The sequence below is a fragment of the Bufo gargarizans genome, chromosome 5 (assembly GCF_014858855.1).
Source record: "Bufo gargarizans isolate SCDJY-AF-19 chromosome 5, ASM1485885v1, whole genome shotgun sequence".
In the NCBI taxonomy this organism is placed as follows: Eukaryota; Metazoa; Chordata; class Amphibia; order Anura; family Bufonidae; genus Bufo; species Bufo gargarizans.
In genome coordinates, this window is record NC_058084.1 from 272434330 (window position 1) to 272439840 (window position 5511).

The following is a 5511-nucleotide window of genomic DNA, read 5'->3' on the forward strand; positions in this document are numbered from 1 at the left end:
TTTATCCTGCAATCCATGTACTAGTTTAGTAGCGCTTCTCTGAACTCTCTCCAAAGTATCAATATCCTTCTGGAGATATGGTCTCCAGTACTGAGCAAAATACTCCAAATGAGGTCTCACTAGTGCTCTGTAGAGTGGCATGAGCACCTCCCTATTTCTAATGGTAATTCCTCTCCCTATACACCCAAGCATTCTGCTAGTATTTCCTGCTGCTCTATGACATTCTCTGCCTACCTTTAAGTCTTCTGAAATAATGACCTCTAAATCCCTTTCCTCAGATACTGAGGTTAGGACTGTATCACTGATTTTATATTCTGCTCTTGGGTTTTTACACCCTAGGTGCATTATCTTGCACTTATCAACATTAAATTTTAGTTGCCAGATTTTTGACCATTCCTCTAGTTTTCCTAAATCCTTTTCCATTTGGTGGAAAATCCCTCCAGGAACATCAACCCTGTTACAAATCTTTGTGTCATCAGCAAAAAGACACACCTTACCATCGAGGCCTTCTGCAATTTCGCTGATAAAGATATTAAACAATATGGGTCCCAGAACAGATCCCTGAGGTACCCCACTGGCAACAAGACTATGGTCTGAATATACTCCATTGACTACAACCCTCTGTTGTCTGTCCCTCAGCCACTGCCTAATCCATTCAACAATATGGGAGTCGAAGCCCAAAGACTGCAATTTATTGATAAGCCTTCTATGTGGGACAGTATCAAGAGCCTTACTAAAGTCTAGATAAGCGATATCTACTGCACCTCCGCCATCTATTATTTTAGTCACCCAATCAAAAAAATCAATAAGATTAGTTTGACATGATCTCCCTGAAGTAAACCCATGCTGTTTTTCATCTTTCAATCCATGGGATTTTAGATGTTCCACAATCCTCTCCTTAAGTATGGTTTCCATTAATTTCCCCACTATTGATGTCAGGCTTACTGGCCTATAGTTGCCCGATTTCTCCCTACTACCTTTATTGTGAATGGGCACAACATTTGCTAATTTCCAATCTTTTGGGACGACTCCTGTTGCCAGTGATTGTTTAAATAAATCTGTTAATGGTTTTGCTAGTTCACCGCTGTGCTCTTTTAAAAGCTTTGAGTGTATCCCATCAGGCCCCTGTGACTTATTTGTATTAATTTTAGACAGCTGACTTAGAACCTCTTCCTCTGTAAAGACACATGCATCAACAGATTCATTAGTCTTCTTTCCTAACTGAGGTCCTTTTCCTTTATTTTCCTTTGTAAAAACTGAACAGAAGTATTCATTGAGGCAGTCAGCTAGTTCTTTATCTTCTTCCATATACCCTCCTTCAGGGCCAGGGACTATTCATAGTATTCAGTATATTGGGCAGACTAGATGAGCCAAATGGTTCTTATCTGCCGACACATTCTATGTTTCTATGTTTCAAAAAAGAAAACATAACATAAAGAAATTCCTGCTTGTCCGAGCACTAACTAGATAGTTATGTACCTGACTGTCCCAAATAACACAGAGTAACAGTAACCTGTACCTTCTGCTCACACAGAGCAACTACCCTGTTTGGCTCTCTCTCCCATAATGCAGCCTGGCTCTTTTTAACCACCTCAGCCCCCCTAGCTTAAACACCCTTAATGACCAGACCACTTTTTATAATTCTGCACTACACTACTTTCACCGTTTATTTCTCAGTAATGCAACTTACCACCCAAATGAATTTTACCTCATTTTCTTCTCACTAATAGAGCTTTCATTTGGTGGTATTTCATTGCTGCTGGCATTTTTACTTTTTTGTTATCAATCGAAATTTAATGACATTTTTGCAAAAAAATTACATTTTTCACTTTAAGATGTAATTTTTTTTTTTAAATGACATCTTTATATACATTTTTTCGCTAAATTTATTGTTCTACATGTCTTTGATAAAAAAAAATGTTTGGGTAAAAAAAAAAATGGTTTGGGTGAAAGTTATAGCGTTTACAAACTATGGTACAAAAATGTGAATTTCCGCTTTTTGAAGCAGCTCTGACTTTCTGACCACCTGTCATGTTTCCTAAGGTTCTACAATGCCTAGACAGTAGAAAAACCCCACAAATGACCCCATTTCGGAAAGTAGACACCCTAAGGTATTCGCTGATGGGCATAGTGAGTTCATAGAACTTTTTATTTTTTGTCACAAGATTTTTTTTTTCTTACAAAGTCTCATATTCCACTAACTTGTAACAAAAAAAAAAACTTCCATGAACTCACTATGCCCATCATGAAATACCTTGGGGTGTCTTCTTTCCAAAGTGGGGTCACTTGTGGGGTAGTTATACTGCTCTGGCATTTTAGGGGCCCAAATGCGTGAGAAGTAGTTTGAAATCAAAATCTGTAAAAAATGGCCTGTGAAATCCTAAAGGTGCTCTTTGGAATGTAGGCCCCTTTGCCCACCTAGGCTGCAAAAAAGTGTCACACATGTGGTATCGCCGTACTCAGGAGAAGTTGGGGAATGTGTTTTGGAGTGTCATTTTACATATACCCATGCTGGGTGAGATAAATATCTTGGTCAAATGACAACTTTGTATAAAAAAATGGGAAAAGTTGTCTTTTGCCGAGATATTTATCTCACCCAGCATGGGTATATGTAAAATGACACCCCAAAACACATTGCCCTACTTCTCCTGAGTACGGCGATACCACATGTGTGACACTTTTTTGCAGCCTAGATGCGCAAAGTCTCCCTTTCCGCTAACTTGGGACAAAAATTTCAATCATTCATGGACTCAATATGCCCCTCAGCGAATACCTTGGGGTGTCTTCTTTCCAAAATGGGGTTATTTGTGGGGTGTTTGTACTGCCCTGGCATTTGAGGGTCTCCGCAATCATTACAAGTATGGCCAGCATTAAGAGTTTCTGCTATTCTCCTTATATTGAGCATACAGGTAATGAGATTTTTTTTTTTCCGTTCAGCCTCTGGGCTGAAAGAAAAAATGAACGGCACAGATTTCTTCATTCGCATCGATCAATGTGGATGAAAAAATCTCTGCCCAAAAAAAAAAAAGAGGGGAATGGCGTCTGCCAGGACATAGGAGCTCCGCCCAACATCCATACCCACTTAGCTCGTATGCCCTGGCAAACCCGATTTCTCCATTCACATCAATCGATGTGGATGAATAAATCATTGCCAAGATTTTTTATTTTATTTTTATATACAAAGTGTTTGCCAAAGCATATAAACACCGCCGCCCCTCAGCTCATATGCCTCGGCAAACGTATCTTTTACTGCAGAGGAGAAATCTCGTCTTGCAGCGCCGCATACACCGACTTTTGTGTAATCTGACAGCAGCGCAATGCTTCTGTCAGAATGCACATCAGTGCTGCAGCTAGTTGATCGGTTGGTCCACCTGGAAGGTAAAAAAAAAGAAAAAAACAGGCCACAACGCAATAAATTTATTAACTTTATAATAACATTTAACAGAACATATAAACTTTATTTAACTTTTTGAACACAACGTTAACTTTTTTTTACCTTTATAGGACAAACCTCTCCTTCCCCATGGGACAATGTGCAAAGCGCAAATCGCCCAAAGATGTGGCGAAGTACATTATGCACTTTGTCCCAGGTGAAAGGAGAGGTTTGCAGCAGCTGTGAGTGAAAGGGCCCTAATAGCCCTGTGTGCCTGTCCTGTGAGATGCAATCCCTATGCTAAGTGTACCTGTGTGTGGTACTTCCGGAAACACTCCCCTAAGCATAGGGCAGGGTGGTCAGGGCAGTCAGGACAGAAATAGCGGGTGTCACGCCTTATTCCACTCCTGCTACAGACACAACATCTTGTTCGGGGTGACTGTTGGGTTGAGGTACCAGCAACGACATTGGGGAAATGTCGCTCGTGTAGACGGCTCACTACACTGGTGGATGGGGCCACGGAACCTCCTGGATACAGGAGGTTCTCGATGATCTCTTCCTGAAATTTGAGAAAGGATCCTGTTCTCCCAGCCTTACTGTAGAGAACAAAACTATTATACAGAGCCAATTGAATTAAATATACAGACACCTTCTTATATTAGCGTCTGGTGCGTCGGGAAACTAAATAGGGAGCCAGCATCTGGTCATTGAAGTCCACCCCTCCCATGAGTGAATTATAGTCGTGGACACAGAGGGGCTTTTCAATGACACTGGTTGCTCGTTCAATTTGTATTGTCGTGTCTGCGTGAATGGAGGAGAGCATGTAAACATCACGCTTGTCTCTCCATTTCACCGCGAGCAGTTCTTCATTACACAAGGCAGCCCTCTCCCCCCTTGCAAGACGGGTGGTAACGAGCCGTTGGGGGAAGCCCCGGCGACTAGGTCGCGTGGGGCCACAACAGCCAATCTGTTCTAGGAACAAATGCCTGAAGAGGGGCACACTTGTGTAGAAATTGTCCACATAAAGATGGTACCCCTTGCCAAATAAGGGTGACACTAAGTCCCAGAATGTCTTCCCACTGCTCAGGGACAGGAGAGAGAAAAAGAGGGGGTTAGTCACCTGGCTCTCAGAATGAAGGTCAGGAAACCTAACTCGCAGGGCGCCAAAGGTTAATTTCACAGTGTATAGTCGATTTATGCCAATATCATATAAAACACATCTGGAAGGTGAAACAAGGTTTGTACTCACTTCACGCAGGAGGAGAGATGGGGGATATACTCAAGACACCCCCAAACCCTTCCTCCTGCGCCTGGTTCGCTTCTAGAATGTCAGGAAATAACGGCAGTCCTGTAGCTGGTACTTCTTGTCAATTCCTTTATTAAGAAATCAGGGTAGGGTGAGGAGAAGGCCCAACGCGTTTCGGGGATATATATAAATCCCCTTCATCAGGAGCATCTTCAAAAAGCTAATCTAGAAGAAAATCTAAAAAAAGGAAGAGAGAGAAAGCTATAGATAGGTATACCCGGTCTTCACAAACGGGAAGTAGTCTGTGTGCGCCGTCAGAGGGATGATGTCACATCCGAATCTCCGCCCACTTCCGGGTATTGGAACGCAAGCGGCAGGACGATGACTACTTTCTCTATGCATGAGTTAATGTGCGCATGGGCAAGGGAAAGGGGAACACGAGAGGGATCTAAAAAACTATTAAACTATGTCATAATGAGGGAAGGAAACATCTAATATGTTCAAAATAAGGGTCTGAATCGTGTAAATATGTAATGTTATATCAAGATATAAAACAATATATGTTTTTCTTTCTTAGTGATCTGTTCCTAATATATGTGTACAGAAAAGACTAGAAGATATACATATCTATACATAAATATAATAAGATATACATATCTATATAAAAACAGATATAAAAGCCTATATATCTCCATATATACACAAACAAACATATATAGTGTGAATTATATAAAAACAGGTCTGATGGTTATATATGGAATGGAGACAAAGAAGTACAATACGACTCTGGTACAGCATAAAGATAAAAAACAAAAAAACATTAAATAGTAGATAAACAATAATAATAAATAATAAATATTAACTAATAAATAAATAGAAAATAAATCATGAA